This window comes from Pelobates fuscus, chromosome 4, assembly GCF_036172605.1.
Source record: "Pelobates fuscus isolate aPelFus1 chromosome 4, aPelFus1.pri, whole genome shotgun sequence".
Taxonomy (NCBI): Eukaryota; Metazoa; Chordata; class Amphibia; order Anura; family Pelobatidae; genus Pelobates; species Pelobates fuscus.
In genome coordinates this window covers 151,393,585-151,416,326 of record NC_086320.1, presented here as the reverse complement: position 1 = coordinate 151,416,326, position 22,742 = coordinate 151,393,585, and the positions used below count along the sequence as shown (strand labels likewise).

The 22,742-nt window shown below is 38.8% G+C and overlaps 1 non-coding gene across 1 annotated transcript; it reads right to left on the bottom strand.

Moving 5' to 3' along the window:
- Window positions 1-5,122: 5,122 nt before the first annotated feature.
- TRNAA-CGC (transfer RNA alanine (anticodon CGC)) lies at window positions 5,123-5,194 on the bottom strand. The gene has a single exon. It is a non-coding gene; the product is annotated as a tRNA-Ala (tRNA).
- Between the last annotated feature and the right edge of the window lie 17,548 nt (window positions 5,195-22,742).

Below are 22,742 nucleotides of genomic sequence, written 5' to 3'. Positions count from 1 at the left end.
CCAATCATTTCTCCGTCTTGATGCTTATTTTTTAGGAATTCTCATTTCTATTTGTTTTATGAGTTCACAGTAGAAAACTGTAAAGACAGTTAAATTGTACAAAGATGATGTTCCATATTGCATTAATGTCTTGGAGGAACTTGGGCAAGCAACTATATTAACCTATGCAACTGGGCTTTTTGAAAACCGTTTTTTGAAAAGTGAAAAGGGGTTCAAATAATGGGCATGGTACCAACTTGGTAACCTATCCGTCATTCATAACATAAGGTTAGTAACCAATTGTTTATCTTTAAAGGGACACTATGGTCACCGAAACAACTTTGGCTTAATGAAGCAGTTTTTGTCTATAGATCATGCGCCTGCTGTCTGACTGCTCAATTATCTGCCATCTAGGAGTGAAATCACTTCTGTTTCTGTTTATGCACCCCAAGCCACACCTCTCCTGCGTATCACTGGCACAGCCTGAATGAAAATAAAATGGCTTCATTTTTAATCAGATCTTAACTTACTTTAAAAGTTTTTATCTCCTGCTCTGTAATGTGAACTTTAATTGCATACAGGAGGCTCCTGCAAGATATAGCAACAGGAGATAAGAAATTCCAAATTAAACAGAATTTGCAATAAATGATGTTTAAACATTAAATGATTCTTCAGTGTTTAGGAAGGCGTCACAAATTACATGTAGGAAGATGTGACTATGGCTGCATAAACAAAGTGATTTAACTCCTACATTTTAGAGAATTTAGCAGTGAGACTGCAGGGACATGATCTATGCACCAGAACGGCTTCATTAAGCTGAAGTTGTTTTGCTGATTATAGTGTCCTTTTAATAAAATATATACTAAATCCAAATGTAAAAAATACATTAATTTGACGATGGGGTCTGCATTACACTCTTATGGCAATTCCCTTACAGTAGACTGTTGTGGGCAGATCACTGGGGTTGTACTGATCTCTGAGTTAAAGACATTATTATTTTTATTGGTATTTATATAGCGACAGCTTATTCCGCAGCACTTTACAATAAAATAACCAGATTCTTCCACAGGATAATCTCTAAAGCAGAGGATGCGGACATAGGTGCCCAGTGGATTCCTGGTAAACTCTTCTAAAACAGTTTAATTATTTTTTAAAGGGACAGTACCAGAGCATTTTTGGATTATAACCATTATAGCAGGATATAGTGGTTATGTACTTGGTGTGTTCTTTTAAACTATACACTGAGTAAGAGTAGTATAATGTAATAAGATCTAAAGGAGACTGAATTCACCAATGTAATCTTTTCCAGATCGTAACTGGTTATGTAAAATAAAATATATATTTTGCTTTGATGGAGACAAATGTCTTTCTTGACTTAAAATATATTATTATTATTATTTTTATCTTTCAAAGAACTGTATTGTGAATTGTAATGCACATCAAGGTGTCAGAAAATTATAAAACACATAAAAAAGAAATGCATGGTATTGCATAGAAAATAAATAAGAAATAATGAAAAAAAAAAACATGTTTACACCTTCTATATATATTCCGGTTTAAAAGGGAAATGAATAATAATCTAAAAAATAGATTTAAATCACAATAATGAAATTTTTTCCATGAAATGGATCAATAAAGTTATGTTAGTATAGAACTTTATTGACAATCTTCCACTATAAATGCGTGATGATTGCAGAGTTTCAGTAATATGCAGCTCGTTTATAACCATTTAGATGCTGTGTAGCTCTTATAATTTAATATTGTGCTATAAAAGTGTGTTATTACAAAATGTGAATTTTGGAGTAATGTTTAGAGATGTAAATTTGTGTAATATATACACATGTTTGCTTGTCTTAAAGCAAAGTGATCAGTGTGTTGCTATTGAGAATGGCACCTACCATCATATGCCATCACACAAAATAAGCCGCTTAGCTATTTACAAAGTGAGTCGCATTTAGAACCCAATGACAATAAATTGCATTGTGGTAGAGTAACACCAAAATACAATTTACTATTTTACTAGCTGGTGTGTCTAAGTTGTGATGCCAAAAATGAAAAAAAAAAAAAAAAAAATCTGACAAGAGAAAAATGTCTCCATAGTATATCATATAAACTACAACGCCATTTAGAATTTACTCGATGACATTGCCATTTTCAGATTTAAAAAAGCTATTTTTTTGTGAAAAATGCTATGCCTTGTAGGACCACATGTAGAATAATTCTATCCTAGTGATGTCAATCAACAAATAACTGTAAAAAAAATAACATATTAACTAAATCTAACCCTGCTTTATTTATTAAGTTATCCTGTATACCAGGCAGCTTTTGAAGCCAACATGTTTATTATGTTCTCATTCCTTACATTGAAATCTCTCAGTTCTTGTAGCAGTTCTATATATAGATATTTTTATTTTATTTTTTATTTAGGCAAAATGAAGAAGGAAAAAAAAGTAACATATAAAAAGCACACATATCAAAATATTGCATTTCAACTTATTACAATACAGAAGAAAAAATAATTTATATATAAATTAAATATAATATGACTGGACATAAGAACATTGAGCAAAAGGCAGTTGCCCTTCTCTCAATTTAACCAAGACAGCGAAAAAATTACTGATTTTAGTATAAATTTGAAAAGGGGAAAAATGAATTGAAAATATAAAAAAACTACATATGAAACAAAAAAATCAATCAAGAAAACACAAAATAACAATTACAACTAATAAAAACACAATAGCAGTAAGGTATCAACCAATCACAGCCAAGTCCAGTCTATAATACGTACTGCGTAGAATGTTCTTCCTCTTTTTGGTCTGCGACGATTCAGTAATTCACTATTTCCACAAAGAATAAAAAAAGAGAAACTATATTAAGATTAAAAATATCACAAAAATGTTGAGGACAAAACAGATGAGATGGATGATAATTAATGTAGTGGTTCTGGTGTCTTGCCTATCGCTGCCTTTTCACATTGGTGCCTATTAACACATCTAGTGACAGCCAAAAGAGGTATTTCCTAGTCCAGTGCTGCACAGTGTGCAGGGCTGGAGTTCAGCGTCTCCACGCTCGGCATGGAGGCTTTGAACTTTTCCTATAGAGATGTATTTAAGCATATCATGCGGGCTACCTCCCATAATATAAGCTTTGGTAGCCATAGCTGATGTAGTGGAATGGGCTCCATGTAAAGAGATATCAATACATGACAGAGTTTAACCATCTAGCAATAGTAAGGTTAGACACTGCAAGATAAGGTTTACAAAAATATATCAACAATTGTGACAAACTTGGTGATCTAAAATGAGCTAATTTTTGTCCATGAGACTTTAACCCCTTAAGGACCAAACTTCTGGAATAAAAGGGAATTATGACATGTCACACATGTCATGTGTCCTTAAGGGGTTAAACAACAAACAACACATAATTAGGATTGTGGAAAAAAGTTGGATAAAGCACAGCATTTAATTGATCTTAGTGTGACTTACCACTTATAAGATGATTTCCCTTGATCACATCAATATGGCAGGAAATTCATGATTCCTAGAAGAGAAGCATGTATGGGATCCAGAGATCTCTCTATGCATTAATATGGCCATTTTTTCTTGCTTGGGGTTTCTCTTAAGATCCTCCCAGGGTGGAAGAAACAGAGGGAAATCCATGAGTAATTACAGAAGACGTAGAAACCATGATAGCGTTGTCCATAATGAAGCTATTTGAGATAACACTCATCATTGAAAATGGAAGAAAAGCATAATGTTTTCCTTCTGGACAATCTTGTAAGAAATCTAAAGTTATTCTAGAGCTTCTGGATTCAGAAGTCAGCTGAAAAAACTCAGTAAGTTATTTAAACAAAATGTGAAAAGGTACATGTCTAATGGGTCCCAAATCTGATTAATTTTGTCCACTAGGTTATTCTGTAATTTGCAATCGTTTGGGTCATGGTGATGTCTGGAATTCCAATCTGCCACTTATTTGGATAGGCCCAGTTCATATTCCACTTTCAGCATAATAGATCAAGAAAAAAAATGCTACAAATATTTTGATAATTCTGCTAGCTCTTGGGATTGGGTGCCTCTGAATCAATTCATATATTGGACTGCAGAAATATTGTCCATGCAGGATGCAACAGCTTACTTTGGCCTTGGCAAGACTTTTGAGAGTGAACATTCCTGCCAATAATGTAAGACAATTTATGTGAAGATCTCATTCCTGTTGGGACCATTTCCCCACTGTTGTAATAACCCCTGATCGATCAAACAAAAAATGGAGTGGATAACGTACTTACACAAAAAAGAAAAAAAAATATATATATATATGTGCACAGTGAATAAGAAGAGTAGTAATAAATAGTACATACACTTATTAAGGAGCTGTGTCCAAAGGTCTTTCTAAAATGAGAAAAACTCACATAGGGCAATACAGTCTGTATAATACCCACACATTTAATGTATAATGTTCTCCCCAACCAACCATATGGATGTCTGATATCTGGAGCCGAGGTATAGATTGTTGTAACAAACCACTAGGGTCATGTTCAGTCCTGGAACTCTCCCTTACAAACATGATCCACAGAGATCCTCAGGTTGAGAACAGGATTCTGTCAGGTCAGTGATGGTACTTTGCCTTTAATAAAAAAAAAATTCAAGGCAAAGGTATCTGAAGAATAGAAATCAGAGTCAGACGGTCCAGAGGTCAGGGCAGGTGGCAATCACCAAAATCCAGAGAGCAGGCAAAGTCAGGAAAGGTATCAATATCCTTCTGAAGATACGGACTCCAGTACTACCAGAGAATGTTTTGACCTTTCAGAAGAAGAGGGTGAATCCAACCTCTACAAAGAACCTATTCACGCCCAGAGGTCATTCTTGAAGGGGGGGTACTGTCACGGTTCTCACCGTGACATCCAGACTGCCAGACAAGGTCGCCCCAGAAGTGCCCCATAAGGGATTTGAACCTGGGTACTTTTTAGTCCTGGGCCTGCTGTTTCTCCTCTGAGCCACCATATAGCCTAAGAGAGGATGGGAGCTTAAAGATGTTTCCTTGGAGTTTCACTTGATTTAATTTATCTTCTGTTGAACAAATCCCTCAGTGGAACTATATGAAGAAAGATCAATACCACACCATTATAAAGAAAAACGTGCAACACTGGAGATGCCGGGAATTGAACCCGGGGCCTCATACATGCGAAGCATGCGCTCTACCACTGAGCTACATCCCCAACACATGTCTTGCGCATGTATCGGCTCCTGGAGCTGAAGATGACCCACTGGAGGAAGATGGCAGTGCCTGTCTGGGACAGGTTCAGGTAAGCAGAACTCCCCTTTACCTGCCCTCAAGTGGCGATGTCACCATCAATGGTCTTTACAAATCCTGCAAGGGTGACAGAACCGCTTTAAATTTCTATTGTTAAATCATTATTTTATTATCTTTTTCATAGTTGCTGCTATAACACTTATAGCATAATATGACCCCCTGTTTTGAATAAAATTAGCAGTTTGTGGATTTAGAGCTTAGAAAGAAAACATTGATGACATTATACTCTAGGATTTGCACACACTGCAAAATGGCAAGAGCAAGCATCACACCATGATTTGATGAATATATATACAATGACAAGAGGCAGGGGTTGCATCCTGTGACAAGCTAAGTAGAAACTCCAATATAATCTCATACATTGCTTAGTGCTCGGTACTCATATCTATCTGTAGATAGAGTAAACCAGAACAGTTTTGTAGGAGAGTCAGTGATAACACATTTCTTATTGTTAAAGTACCAGTAGGTCAATGTGTATGTTTTATAACATAACTCCTAATGATTGAAGGATAGATTTAAACCATAAACCCCGGAGGGGCACTGACATTTTTGTGTCACTGCAGTTGGTATATACAATTTGTCATGTACACCTCTCCTACATATGTGTGTATGTTTATCACAGGGATCAACAGCAAAGAAACTTTCTGTAAAATTGTGTATGAATGGGTCACAGCGTTCTACATCAATAAAACTTACAGGGACCTGTAGAGTATTAGTCTATCAATATGCTTAGCAGCAATAAAACACACAATGTATGTTGTGAATGAGTGTAATACAGAGCTACAGGCAGAAAAAATACCTCATATTAATGTGTGGTACGTATGTATGTATTTATTTCCCTACATTTTATTCAGGATCTCTGTGATATTAGTTTTATTGTTGTGTACCTTTGTGATATACTCATAAACAGCACACATGCACATAATTTATTTTCTGATCTTCACATGTCTCTTTCCTTATTTTCTTATTTTTCTAAGTCCTTCGTGTCATTCCATGTCTCTACATAATGCTATTTCTCCACTCAATCTATGTCCCTTATTTCTTATTATACACAAGTATGTCCCGTCTAGGCCCTTACGATCTGCTGAAGACTTACGTCTATCTTCTGTCCGTACTCCCACCTCTGATGCTCGCCTTCAAGATTTCTCGAGGGCTGCACCGTTCCTGTGGAACTCGCTTCCCTCCTCCATTAGATGCTCACCCAGTCTCCACTCCTTCAAAAAATCGTTAAAAACCCACTTCTTCATAAAAGCGTATCAATTAAACTGTTAATAGCTCCCACCTGATTCCTCTTCTGCAACTGTCACTAGTCTAATACTTGCCTTACCTTTTTGTGTCATTTTACCATACTCCGTCTAGCATGTAAGCTCATTGAGCAGGGCCCTCAACCCCTCTGTTCCTGTGTGTCCAACTTGTCTAGTTACAACTACATGTCTGTTCGTCCACCCATTGTAAAGCGCTGCGGAATTTGACGACGCTCTATAAATATAATAATAATAATAATAATTCCATTCCATCCTGTTTCAATCTCTCCTTCCTATTTCCTAATCTCTCTTTCCTTTTCATTCCATGTTCCTTCCTCCACATTTTATTCCCCTGATTCAATCTTCCCTTTTCCCATTTCCACTCTGCAATAAATCTACCCATCACATTCCATATCCCATTACCTCTTCCTATGAATCCCATCCCATCGCACATCTACCAACCCCACTTCCCGTGTCAAATCTGTCCCCCATTTCAGTCTATGCTGTTAGTAATTTAAATGCAGGTTAAGTGATAAGTGGTGTGTATTGTGGCTGGCAAAATGATTGACACATCACATTCCTTCTGCTTCTGGAGAATTTCCTATTCAGTGAAAGAAAAATGAGAAGGGAGCACAGACAGTAATTATGCATTCACCTCCTGTCCCTCCTCCCACTCCTATACAACCAATGGGAGAAAGTAATGTAACACGTATATATATATAAATACACATGGCGTTGGTCAATATATTGGTACCATGGGAAAAAAAAAATATGATTAAATGAAAAAGTCAATGGCTCCAGAAACCAATTAGCATATATTCCCTTGGTCGGGCAAAGAGTGCAAATATCACCACCGTATCACTGGTGATCATAAAAAACAGTGACTACTGGTGTAGATTTTATATAACATTTTATTGCTTAAATGCCAGTTTATCAGAATATCTGAGTTCTTTTTTTTTTACCCCTGGTTAGGATGAGTTTAAATGAATCCAGACAAAAAATAATGAAAAAAAGAATCCACATAAATGTCATAGTGCTTGACAGCTTCAGACCACAGCGGCCTGTGTACAGATGTGTTTTTATGTCTTGCATACTTCCCTTGTCTTGTTCTTTGCTGATTTTTAGAAACATGAAATACTATTTTGACGTGTAGTTAGGGTATTAAATAATTCATTGCTCTGAAATCTACATTGTTTAATGACTCAACATTATTCACAGAGCCCGATGCATTCCTAACTCAATGATCCTTTGTGGAATCTGCAGTCTTAAGAAAAAGAAAACCTAAAACAAAAATGTTCTATGACATCTGTATCGGTGGAATGTCTGGAAGCCACTACAAGCAAACTCTTTGCACCTGTGTATTTATTCTATGAGTTAGATATTTGACAGTTCATGTCAATGTGGAGCATATAGATTAAAACTGTGTGACGCTTACTTAACAGCAGACACAATGAAATAGACACATTGCTGTTGTATAAACTGCGATATGAAATTCATGTCAAGTATAACCTTGTCTCTGCAACAAATGTCTGGGTGATTCATTTTTAAGTTTGTAGACATACATGCATATTGTTATGAAAATGTGTACTGTTTGAGAATACAGGAGACAACTAAAGATAATTGCAAATGCAGCTTTCCAGCTAGCTAAGAGGGGACATATTTAGCAAAAACAATTTAGAAAGTACAAGAAGTGCTCTCTTTTATCAATGCAATTTGCTTGGTACGATGATATCACAGTCATGTCATTCAGAAGAATTTTGTTTCTGTTATAATAGGCTTTCGTTTACCGTTGACTATAATTAAAACTTCTTCAGATGTAACTAGTTTTCTCTCTAGTGAGATTATAGTTGAGATGGTATATGTCTTGGGAATGTCAGACCTACTTCAAAGCATTTAAAAAAAAATGAAGTAATCATTATTTTCAAATGTGATGCAACTAGAATTTAATGACCAGTTCAAAAGTGTAGCTTGAGCATCTCAATTAATGAATGCAATGTATACATTGAACTGGATACCAAACTTGTAAATCTCACATACCAACTTAATGATGTGCTGACATATAAGTAAAGTGCTGTGACCGGATAGCCAAGTTAATAGCTGAATTCTGGATAACAGATAAGCCACCAATAGGGTTTGTGTGACATTGAAGGGAATGTTTCATAAGAGCTGTTATTTTTCTATTAGTATATTTTTATATCATAATTTTACAACATGGCAGGAGACTTTGTACTTTGCATAATCTCTCTTTACTAGCTCCACAGCAGGAAAGAAACATATAGAGAAAAAATAACCAATCACAAGAGAGTAGGATGTACATGAGGCATAGTGACCTAGTAATTTCCTTTTTCTTTGCTGCTCCATCAAGCAGACAGGTCAGAGTATTACTCTTCTCCATTATTATATTTCTATTGCCTCTTTGGAACTTTGAGATTGTATTTCTATAGGCTATTTGTTTTGCTGTGATTCTATTCTATAGGCATCTGTTTTTTTTTGTCTATATTGTATTTACATTTTACCTTTGTTACGAACGCTGGTAGTTATGGTACCTTGTTCGCCAATTCCTCCCGAACTGCTGAGCCTTAGTGATTATAGCTGCAGTCCGGGTGTAGATACGAATAGTTCCAGACGAATGCAGCTTCCAAGAAGTTTCTCCCCAGCCAGTAGATAGCTACCCAAACATGAGCCTAGACTTCATGTAGGGTACAACAGGAATAATGGTTTATTGATGCCACGCTGGCTTTTATGCAAGTCCCCATGCAAGGGGACCTCCCACCTGGACCTTGTGGGGCACCAGGACACAAAAGTTACAACCAATAGCATTACATTGACATAGTGAAACACTCCCACTGCAAACATACAATCCCCTCCTCTCTGCCTGTGAGTTTTTTTTTTTATTCCTGAGGGAACTTATTACACACGTTTAGGTTCCTGCTGTCCTCATCAAGACCCAAACCTCCATGAGGAAGGTGTTACGTGGTAACCTCCCTGAGGGTGTTCTATGGGACCGGTCGACAATGGGGCTATGCCGCCAACCGCTTCAGGACATCTGACACTGATACCCCGCTATAGCTAACTCTACTACCCGTTAGGAACAGGAGACAACCTCTGGTGCTCCAGATGATCGGACAGAGAATGCAGAACACACAGATGCGCTAGATACCTTTTTCGTCAGGTAAGCGCCAGTAGGGTACCATTGACTGTGCTTTCTACTACGCCCACAGGTGATTCAAACCTAATAAGAAACCTTTTGCGTAGACGACTGGCTTGCGAAACTGCATATGATGACATGTCATTGCGATCCTTTTCCACCCCTCTCGGCGATGTTATCTAGGTTTCCTGATCAACATCGGCTCTTCACCTGACTCCTGAGCTCGGATCTTTGGGGGCTTTATGAAACTACTGAAACTAGTGATGAATTACGTATGGGGAATGCGTGACATTATTTTTCCTGGACGATCTCCTTCGGTTTGATTCAGAGAATTCAAGACTGCATCAACACTCATGGTTGTCAGTGGTTCGGATGGAATCGTCGTGTTTCATAGTGGATGATCCACTTCTTAGGATTCGTAAGCGACTATGTGCCTTACATGCGGAAGCTTTCCCCTTCAAAGGTCCCCTCTATCCTCAAGGAATATTTGCATGGTCCCGGACTGCAACACTGTGACCCTACACACACTCGCACAGATTGGGAATACTGCCCTCTCCCATGCAAGCTATCTTCCCAGACCTGGCACGTTACCAGGACCTGAGTAAGGTTTACTGAGACCCGCTACATTACAAAGCCTATAAGGTTTACTCAGGCGGACCACTACGTTCAACTGGACTTCATTCGGGAGTTGGATACCAGCTTGTGGAGCTACGATGACAACCTGCAAGAGCACACCCACGAAAGCGGGTGCACAACTCAGGAATTCTCCCTTAACGTTGAATACCTAGGATTCTTTGTGCAGTACTTCACTATCCCCAGACTAGCATAAGAGTGGCATTGGTGGCATCCTACTCCGGATGGACAGAGCGTCGACAGTCAGTTATACCAATCGCCAGGACAGAACCAACTCCCGTCTGCTATCAGACATCATGAAAGGCATCTTCGATTTCTGCCTTCCTCACAGAACCCCGAGGACAGACTATCTCATGGGGGAGACACATATTGGAGAGAACGCCAGAATGTAGTGTTCTTCAATTGGCACAATGGTGATTGCACTCTGGCCTACTGGGCCTCCCCATGGGGCATATGCTTTCCCCCCCTTCGCAATGATTGTGAAAATTCTCCATCATCTCGTTGTTCAGTTAATAACACCACCTTAACCGTCCCGCTGTGACAGAGTCAACCTTGTTTCCCAGACTTTCGGGGACTGACTGGTGAGGATCTCCTCCTCCTACATTCACATCCTACTATTCTCACGGACTGAAGGGGAACCCACATCTTCTATTCCTGGAGGGTCGGCTGCCCCTGTTGGCATGCACTCTCTCTGGGGTTCTTAGCTATCACAGGCTGCTGGGGTCCTCTTAGGAGTCTCTTGGGCCCCAGGGACGTTACAATGCTACTTCTCCATCTGAGCGTTCCCGATCTGATTGGTGTTTGGAACAGTACTTTGATTCATTATGGCCCGTTTCAATGGCCCGTGTCCCGGTCTGGGGACTCCCAATGGACAAGGATCCACTTGTGTACCAACCACCCAGTGACACCCACCTCCAGCTTATAGGATGTGGAGGTTGTTCTCTTTTATTCTACGGGACTGGGCATCTACCGACGTACTTTTATGCTTGGCCTGGTGGCTTTCCTTCAGGTAACGGATGTTCGGGCGTTTGAAGGGGAAGAGGGACATTCTAGATCCCTCGTCGCTCATTTGGATTCTTCATTAATTTTCTATTCCTTTCTCTGCATTAAAAATGCAAAATATGAAGCCTCCTGTCATGTTTTAAAATTGAAGATTATGCTAGCTTTAGTGTACTAATAATCTTAATTAGCAAATGATTTGCTACTAGGAAATGAGTGCATTGCCTCTAAACTGTAGGTGAATTCCAATTTACTGTAAAGAAAAATAATTACATTTAGAAATTCCTATTTATAAAAAATATATGTACTGGAATTAAGGTTTTTACATTTCCCTCTAATTTTAAAAATGGCTCCATCATCATCCGTGGTGATCCCAGACAGTGACATTGCTGCTTGGGGTGTGGTGGCCTGGGGTTACAATAGAGGTGAGTGGTACTTACTTGATGCTGTCATCCATGGGTACCTCCATCTTTGATCTTCAGCTCCTTGCACCGAAAACCACACATGCGCGAGAGTACAACACTGTCCGCAGGAGTGTACACAGATATCACTCGATGAGTGAGATAATGCTTTATTTCTAGAGCAGTCACTTGTAATGGCTGTGGGAAGTGATGAACAACAGAAGCGACACCTATTTGTCAAGCTAGGATTTTACCGTAAGACAAAGTAGTCCCTACTTTATCATATGTCATCTGTTGATTGCATTGGAGTTTCAATGAAATTGCAAACAAGCATTTTATGAAGGTTTTATCTTTATGATATGCTCAAAGTTCTTTAAAGTTGGAAGAGACTTTAATAGTTTTTGAAATTTAATTCTAAATAGTGATTTTGTCCAGTGTTGTATATTAAAACTACAAACCAGACTTGTGCACAATGGAAATTGTTTGGTTTGTCCAAATTAAAGCGTTACTGTCATGCCAAACTTAGCTTTTCCCAATTGTTTCCTCTTCTCCGCCTCTCTCAGGATCTGTTTCTCTTTTCTTGATAACTGATCTAGTTTTCTTTAAAACATAAGACAAAAGGACTATTATTATATATTTTTCCTACGCTTGACCGACTTTGACCCAGAGGAGGAGCTAAGTCCACTCCATTTCCTGTGGTCAAAGCAATTTTCCCACAATACTCCCCACTTTTGCTTAACCGTGAGTAATGGCATGTCTACTAAACAGTGTCCCCACTGCCCCCACTTTTTTTGCGCTCGGGTTTTTATTATATTTTATACGTTTGATGGGAATTATTGATTTTTATTTGCCCTTTTTTGGGGCTGAAAAATTAAGGTTTTAGAAAAAAGAAGACATCTAATGGTAAGTATGATTTTATTTTTTTACAGCTATTTTGGTTTATTGCTTACCCATTGTAGAATAGAATTTGTTGGCGCTATATAAATATAATAATAATTGCTTCCACCCTCACCATTTTAAGGGTGAGGAGGGTAGGTAGGCTTTTTTATTTATTTGAGGGGGGATGACTAGGGGTTAACTAGGGGTTATTTTTACATTTAGCCCCCACCCGTTGCTCATGAGTGGGTTCCAGATGGGTACAATAGCCCCCCTAATTGTCATTTAGGGCCCCCATACACTGCTCATGGGTGGGGGGGACAATAGGTTTTCCCCTCCTATTGTCACTAAGACCCCACCTGCCACTCACGGGCGGGAGCCAGGGGGGAGAGGCAATAGGTCCCCCCCTATTGACACTAGGCCCCAATCCTCCGCTCTTGGGTAGGGGCCAGGGAGGGGGGACAATACATCCTCCACTTCTATTGTCACTAGTGCCCCCACCTGTCGTTCATGGGAGGGAGCTGGGGGGATGGGACAAAAATCCCCCCCCCCCCATTGTCACTTGGGCTCCCACACGCCACTCATTTGAATCTCCCTTAATTACTAATACTAAGTAATTTTTCAGCCTTTTAGTAAATAGCTCCCTAATACCGTGGGAATTAGGGAGCTATTTACTAAACAGCTGGAAGATGCAGCTGCGACATGAATAGGATTGGAATTTCATTTGAATGAAATTCTGATTCAAACAAAAAGTACCGAATTGTGTCCTAACATGAATGGACAAACTGTGCTCATTCTGTTAGGACGATATTTAGTAGTTTTGCCGGCGTTCAAATGGCGAATGAAGCAACAGGAGGAGAAGTGAGTATTGTGGAAAAATTGCTTTGACCACAGGAATTGGAGTGAACTTGGCTCTTCCTCTGGGTCAAAGCTGGTCTTATGTTTTAAAGAAAACTAGATCAGATAGAAAGAAAAGAAGAACAGATCCTGAGAGAGGAAGAGAAGAGGAAGCGATTGTGTAAAGGTACGTTTGGCATGACAGTGCCACTTTAATTTTGACAAAAATTTATATTCATTCATCTGAGCCGAATGTCGTTAAGTAGGCTGTTCGGTTCAGACAAAATTCATTTTATATTTTTACATCAGAACTTGATTTGGCCAAATCTTGCAGCTGTTTAGCAGATAACTCTCTAAATTGGTACCATTATGTGGGATAGACATTGTGGCATAGACATAGTGATCAACTGTTCAAGTTAATGGAAGTACCGAAGGACGATATATTAAGGCTGTATTGTCACAAACTGGTGGCAAGCGGTGGGATAACTTACAGTACAGTGATCTGAAGAGGGTAAAGTTAACCGGAGATGCACACCAGAGCCCACAGCACTGCTGAGGGCCGCAACATGGCTGATCAGAGGAATGGAGCGTCTGAACCCCAACCAGAGGCTTCCAGCATTGCTCCCGCAATGTGAACCCGAGCAATTAGACTAGCCCAGAGAATGCAGGACTACAGGTATAGACAAAGGATAAAAAAGGATCAGCGCTAATATACCTAAGTAAAATATATATATAAAAATACAAAAAATGAAAGCAGGCAACACACCATAAACCATAAGGCTCCCTCTAAGCCTTATAAACAACAGAGATGAGTCAAACAGGGAGGATAAAGGTTGCACCAGAAAATTATAAAAACAGATGTTTTATGACAAATATATATATATATATATATATATATATATATTAAAAAATAAATATATGTATATATATATATATATATATATATATATATATATATATATATATATATATATAAAATAGCCTTATATATACAGGAGGACAAACAAAGAAAAAGCAAAAGGAAGTTCAAATATAAGTCCAAGTGTGAATCCAAATGGTAAAACTTGCTGGAAGATAAAACCTCAAAGAGTCAGGGTAGTTCCTCTGGAATGGGGTCAGATCAGAGTATGTTTGGCAGCCATATATGCAACAGAATAACATGAAAGTAAATAAAACGTCTATAGTCCTATCCACACTTTTAGGATACGTGAGACAGTGTAGGTAGGCAGATGTATAATCGGTATGAAGATCATAAAAAGTATAAAAGAGACAGCAATGATGTTATAATCATTTTAACAGCCGTAAACTCGATCCCAGGAGAACAGATCAATTTTATTATAGAAGTTATTAATATCATTTTAAATAACAATTATTTTTGGTTTATAGATTATTTTTATATTCAAAAACAAGGTACAGCTATGGGGACCAGGTTTGCCCCAAGCTATGCTAACCTCTTCATGGCCAATTGGGAACCCATGGCCATCTGGGCCAGCATGTTTGGAGGACAAACCTGGTCTCCTATTTTAGATATATAGACAATCTGTTTTTTATTTGGAAAGGCCCAGAAGATTCTCTCAAACTATTTTCAAATAATTCAAATAACAACAGCCATGGTATCATTTTAACTTCAGAACACAGTCGAGAATGTATTAACTTTTTAGATCTACATATTTTTATCCACAATGGCACAATTAGCACTAAAACTGTTTTCAAAAAAGTATGCACTAATACAGTAATTGACCAATCTAGTTGTCATCACAAACCAGGTCTTGAAGGAATTCCTAAAAGCCAATTCTTACATTTATGTAGAAACTGCTCCCGTATCACAGACTTTGAAGAACTAGCCTTAGAATTAAAAAAACAAATTCATCAACAAAAAGTACTCTTTGGATAACCTCAACAATACTCTAGAGATCATCACAAAAAAAGACAGGATAGACCTTTTAGAATACAAAAATAGAGAGAAAAAAGAATTATACGAAAAACAGGGTCAACAATAACTTATCCTTTTTATCCAAATCAAAAGTTTTTTTAAAATGTAATCAATGTATTGTATGTAAAACCACAGATCCAGCATAAGATCAAAAATCCCTCACTTCACATCAATTAACACAAAAAAGTCCTATCCTATCAAATATCTTATATGCTGCAACACTAAAATGTCATATACCTATGACATATGTGGCCTCCAATATGTAGGAATGACCTCTAGGTGCCTAAAAACAAGATTGGCTGAGCACTGCTGGAATATTACTAAGGGTTATCCCAACCATTCCGTATCTAAACCCTTTTTACAACATAACAAAAACCCTAAACTGTAAATGTAAAATTCCTTGGAGAGGTGGTAATTTTAAGAGAATTCTAGGCAAAAAATAGATGTATTGGGTTTTCCTTTTAAAAACTCTTATGCCAGATGGTCTTAATGTTGATTTTGATCTTTTTAATTTCTTATAACTGTTTAAAAAAAATATATATATATATATTTTTTATCATGTATGTATATCCTCTCCCAACTTCAATAATGTGTTTTACCTATCTGTTAATTCTCTATGTGATTTTTTTTTATATTAAGATGTATATTACCTGTTTATATTATGTATTTCCCTCTTATTTTATGATTTATATTATTGTTTGTATTATTCACATCCATTTATTTGCCAATATAGCATTTTTACATATTTTTTATTAAAATTATGCTTTCCCCTTTAATTACCAAGTTCCCTACATGGGTTTTGTTAGTAAAGACTCCAAAAACATGGCCACCACCATGTGTAGTCTAAATGCTCAATATCCTCCATTTTCTCATAGGAGGATATTCATTACTAGCTCCCTGACCCTTTTAGGAGGAGCTTCCCTCTTTCATGTAGTCTGTGGATACAACCAGACCCCGGCTGCAATAAATTTACCATGCTCCATTGCGCGTGGTGACAGGCCCGAAATGATCCAAAATTGATTTAAAATGGAATTAAAAATGTTCTCCCCTTTAGAAGCTTAGTTTTGCTTCCAAATTTTATGCACTAGTCCCTACATTGGTCTACTATCATTCTATCATCCAAAAAAAAAAAATCATAAAATCAATCATGATGTCATTTAGGCGCCAAATTTAAAGAAACCACACCCACACTCACTATATAAACCTATGCCTGCCAGGTATGATTTTTTTTACCTCCACTTCAGAAACCGACTTTGGTGAAACGCGTTGTGGATATTTTTACTGTTTGTTTTGCATTGTATTTTAATAAAGGTATTATGGCCTCTTTCCACTCTGAGTGTGCCATTTTACTTGTTTTATTATTTTCTACCTGGCATCCGATTTTAAGTTCCAGTGAGGACCACTCCAAAAGAATCCACGGTGGGGATTATACCACTTAAACCTACACATTAAGCAGTTAGTCTGCCCAATTAAATGTGAGTACCTATTCTTTATTCTATACTCCTGGTACCTTTTATACTGTGAGCACTATTGCTGTCTCTTTTATATTTTTATGATCTTCATACCGATGATACATCTTCCTACCCACACCTCACGTATTCTATAAGTGGGGATTGTACCACTGTATGCCATTCAGACTAGAGCTAGGTCAAGCTCTATCAATTGTAAGTAGGACCATAGACGTTTTATTTACTTTTATGTTATTCTGGGATTTTCTGCACCATTAGTTCTCTCTTTCTGTTGCATATATGACTGCCAAGCATACTCTGATCTGACCCCATTCCAGAGGAACTACCCTGACTCTTTGAGGTTTTATCTACCAGCAAGTTTTACCATTTGGATTCACACTTGGACTTATATTTGAACGTTCTTTTGCTTTTTCTTTGTTTGCTTTTTTTATATATATATATATATATATATATGTTATAAACATTTGTTTTTATAATTGCTGGCGCATCCTTTATCCCCCCTGTAGGACCACAGGTATGCCACAGGTGGCCGAGTAAGTGATGGGGATCTGCTAGCAATCGCAGTAGAGGACCTGGCCCGCGAGGATCATGATCACCAGGTGACCCATACAGGCTGGAGGGACGCTTTCTATGTGGAGGAGTTTGTGCCCTATGACTACTATGCCCTTACCCCCTCAGACGTGCTAGTGGGGTACATGCCAATGGCCCCTCCTGAGATTTGGCTGGATATCACTGCGGAAGCAAATGGCAGAAATGTGCCACAGGCTGAAGCAGATAGCCACTCTGTAGTACAGCTGATGGGCCAGCAATGAGAGAGGTTTCAGTCGCTGGAAGCGTGTGGGTCCTGCTTGTGTCCCCACCAACTTCTCCACACACAGCCCTATAAGCCACCCCAGAGGGGGACATCTCATCCACCCTGCCACAAGAGACAGAGTTGGCAGGGGTTGCAGCAACAAGGTCCAGAGCGGACAATAGAGAGGAGACCGGTGAGAGAGAGCCGGCAATGCCACAAGGGGTAGTGGGGTCTAGTATGGATACTAGGACCTCACTGCATCCAGAACTTTTCTCCAGGATCCATCCAGGAGGATGTGATTCCAGGCTCTGCACTGTTCTCAGAGGGTCAGAGCGGATCGGCGGACCAAGCAGAGTCTCAGTCACCAAGGGCTGCGCAATCAGGCATGGAGGCCGCGATTGCACAGCAAACAGAGCTTTGTTTGGGGGCCCATCCAAGAGGATGTGAGCCCAGCTCTGCATCACTGTCAGAGGGGCAGAGAGGAGTGGCAGACCAGGCAGAGTCCCTATCACCGAGTGCTGCGCGATCGGGTAAGGAGGCTGCGATTGCGCAGCCAGCACAGTTTGTTCTTGGAACCATCATGGAAGACATAGTCCCAGCTATGCAACTTGTTGGGGAGGGATGGAGAAGTTATTTTTGGCTGGGCTAGCAATAATTGAGCAAGGGGGGGAATCAGTCAGAGTCCCCACCAGCGATGCCCAGGGTCCCAGGCACTGATGGCCTGACCCAGCCCCAACTGCCTGATGAGGAGGCTAGCAAGGATGCTACATTATGTGTTGTCCCTGGAAAGAGTCCCTTGATGTTTGGGTGGGCCGAAAAGGATTTCCCATTGTTTATACCTCTGTTGGAGCTGATGCAAAATGTTGCCAGATCCATCTCTGAACATGTGATCCAGACCCTACAAACATGGGAGTGTTAATGTATTGTTGCAGTGTGCCCTTGTGTTTTCCCTTGGACTGATTCTGCCCTGGGAGAGGGGAGTTGGGATGGGGGAATGGCTACCATATTGCCCATATATATATAGCTCCCTTATTTCTCGTAATTTAACAAAGAAATGAATGGACGAATTGCATGAATTGCTAAATTTAGTTCAACAAACAATTTGATCTTCATTTAATTTGTTGTGCTCTGAATATGGCCATTTGTATTTTGTCAGAATGGCTGAATTGCCTGCAATTAGGATGAAAACATTGTTTTCAATTTTGTATGTTACCTTGGAGGAACATATAAATAGTTTCCTAAATTAGATTCACATTTTATATCATTGAAAGAATAGTAAAACATAAAGAGCTAAAATTTCACATTAGAATCCAAGTCACCTAGCAGCCAATGTATTAATAGTGCAGACTGACTCGTTGTGCCATTTGCCAGAGAGACCTCCTAGTCAGATATATGGCTAATGAAGAAGAAAACTGTGAACGAAGTCTGAATTGTTTTTATATTTAGTAATTTAATGGATGGAAGGTAGGAATGCAGACAAATAACTCCAGTATGTGGTCTATTCTAGGCAGCTTACTCTGACTTATTTACAGGAGGGAGATAAAAGGATGTAAAGGCTGCAGATATGTGTTCAAACTACTTCATAAAATGAATTGTATAAATGTACTCACTTCTTAAAATGTTTCTCTGTTTTTGTAAATGGTATTATTTAGTTTAAGTGCATTAATCGGAGTGATAGCTGATCCTGAAGCTCATATCCTAAAAGTTTGAAATTGAACTAAAAAATAAAGCTAATTTTTCAGTAAATAAAGACGTCTTATCGAACCACTGGTTCTACAGAGTAGGAGGTTGTTTGCCTTGGTCATAGTTAGAACATCATACTACTTCCTGTTGCAGCCACATACCATAATAATTTTACACTTTTATGAATTATATGCATTAACATTTTTTTTATATGATATCTGCTATTTGACTTACCTGCCCCATCTTGTTTAAATTATTTTGCACATTCTCCTCTGATTTCTATGTCTTACATAATTCTATCATATACAGAAGTGCAATGTTTTAAGTGTTCTCTTTAAGATAGATGATTGTCAGTGGGTAGACAGGGATTATTATTATTATTATTATTATTATTATTATTATTATTGCCATTTAAATAGTGCCAACAGATTCTGCAGCGCTTTACAATATTATGAGGATTTAACTATAAATAGGACAATTACAAGAAAACTTACAGAAACAATAGGTTGCAGAGGACCCTGCTCAAACGAGCTTACAGTCTATAGGAGGTGGGGTATAAAACACATTAGATCAGGAAATAGCAATCAAATACGGTGGGGGTGAAGCAGAGCTGGAGGAGAGAGTAGAGTGCTGCCCTTTAGGAGAGAGCAAGAGACAGGTATGTAAGGTAGCGGTTACTCCGGGAGGCCATTAGCTTTCCTAAAGAGATGGGTTTTAAGGCACTTTTTAGACTGGCTATTCCATAGGAAGGGAGCTGCCCGCGAAAAGTCCTGCAAGTGTGAGTTGGCAGTACAGGTGCAATCAACGGACAGGAGAAGTTCACGGGCAGAGCGGAGAGACCGAGAAGGGGCATACCTATGGATCTGTGAAGATATAAAAGAGGGGCTGGAATTGTTCACTGCTTTATAGGTATGGGTTAGCACTTTGAATTGACTCCTGTAGTATAGTAGACAGAGTGGTGAGGTGTGAGAGAACCGACTAGAGAGGAAAATCAGTCTGGCAGCAGCATGCATTGCAGACTGTAGCAGGGCAATATGACTTTTGTCAAGACCAATTAGGAGAGGGTTACAATAATGCATATGGGAAATTACTAGAGCATGGACAAGCTCCTTGGTAGCATCTTGCATAAGAAAGAGGCGGATGGAATGGAATCTACGGGATTTGGTAACATACTGGATGTGAGGCTCAAAGGTGAGGCCAGAATCAAGTATGATGCCACGACAGCGTGCTTGCAAGGATGGTCTTATGTGGATACCACTAACTTGAAGGAAGAGCGAAAGAGGAGGAACGGTATTAAGAGGAGGAAAGACAAGGAGCTCAGTTTTAGAGAGATTGAGTTTCAGAAAGCGGGAGAACATCCAGTCAGAGATGGTAGAAAGGCAAGCAGTGACACGTTGCAGGGCAGCAGGGGAGAGGTCCGGGGAGGAAAGATATATCTGAGTGTCATCAGCATACAGCTGACGCTCTAAGTCTATCAACAAGTCCGAGGATTTTGCACTGATGCAAGGGATTGAGGTGGGGAAGGACATGCTCCATCTGGACAACATTGAGGTTAAACCATTTGAACTCCTTAAGGTAAGATAGTGCCCAGGGTTTTCTGGCAGAAAACACCATTACAACTTTATTTTATGGTCAGAGTAGAAGAGAAAATGTTTCTGAATCAGGCAGCATATTTCATATATTTCATCCAATCACAAATAATAATGCAAAAAACTGCCTATCCAAAAGACAATCTTAACTAGAACAGCAAAAAACTTTTAAGTAACAGTTTCTTCAAGCTGTCTGGTTCTACAGGATGAGAGATGATTATGAATGAGGAATAATAATTATTGTGCTTGACATGAGTGAATGAAAAAGGGGAAGAGAGGTTTCTTTGCAGAGGTAAAAATACTCTTTAACAGTTAGTAATTCCAAATTATAAAGAGCATTTATATGATATAATGTCTGCTATGCATTTTAGTGACATAAGAATATAAGAGTTTTAGAGAAAGTATATAATAAAGATATCATTGAAGTGTGATGTGATCTCTTAAGATAGCAGTGCTTTTTGAGACCTATCCCAGAAGTACCACTTCCATAAGATTTCGGATTGTAGTTGTTTCATTATTTCTAAGCCTCATTTCCACTCGCTCCTATCAGATAAAAGCAATTACTCCATCTGGCAGCAACCCCTCTCCAGCAGGCCTTCTCTCTGTTTTACACACACATTAAAGCATGCAGGCAAAAATACACAAAAGATGACATGACAACTGTCCATTTTTTCTCTCCAAAATTGATACATGAAAAGGAAACAAAAGTCTTTACCTACAGCGCAGGTATCACCATCCCACAACTCTTCATTGGTGAAGGCCTCACCATCCCCCAACTCTTGATTGCATTTTCCACTCCAAGCACTAAAGCACCTAATCCAGCAGAGCTAAATGATTAGTATCACCTCTCCTACTACAACACATTGGGGCAGGTATATCAAATTAATACAAGATAAGAATGTAGAGCTTATGTAAAAATAGAAATTAATCACCTTATGGAGCTGTTTGGGGAGAATTTTCCTGACAAGCCCAATAAGTAGATGTCTATAAAAGATAATTAAACATAGTGTAGGCCATACATTATAAAGCAATATATATTGATTCGATTGTGTACACACTCACAAATGGAGAGCTATAGACCTAGCTCTGGTTTGAATAATTTCTGGGTCCGTGTAGGCGACCCACCCCTATTCTTGATATAATTCTTGTTCTCTAAGGAAAATAGAGGCACAGCCGATTGCGCAGTATTGCAGGAGTAAGTGTGAAATGAAAAGCATGTAGTGATACTGAGAACTATCAACTATCTTGGCTCCCTTACAATACCGACATGGAAGGGAGGCATGAACCGCACACGTCGTACTTGTGGGTGGTACCGGCGTGTGACGGCGGATTTGCATCAGCTGCTTACCCGCCTTTTCCGGGGATATTTAAGCATGTATGGGGAACTTAAGGACACTGATTGATTTTATCCGGTTGAAGAAACCACGCTAGTAGTGGCGAAACGCGTCACGGTTTTTAGCACATTGATGCTTCTTTTATTTGTATTTATATTGTAAGAATAAATATTTTATTTGTTTTCACCGATCCTGGTTCCCAGTATCACTACATGCAATAGGGAGTGCAGTCCCTAATCTGCACAATGCTTGAAAATTGAGTTATTATTGCATGACTCCACACTTGTGAGTACCCATTTGGGATTTCTTTGCTTTTCATTTCACACTTACTCCTGCAATACTGCGCAATCGGCTGTGCCTCTATTTTCCTTACAGAACAAGAATTATATCGAGAATAGGGGTGGGTCGCCTACACGGACCCAGAAATAATTCAAACCAGAGCTGGGTCTATAGCTCTCCGTTTGTGAGTGTGTACACAATTAAATCAATATATATTGCTTTATAATGTATGACC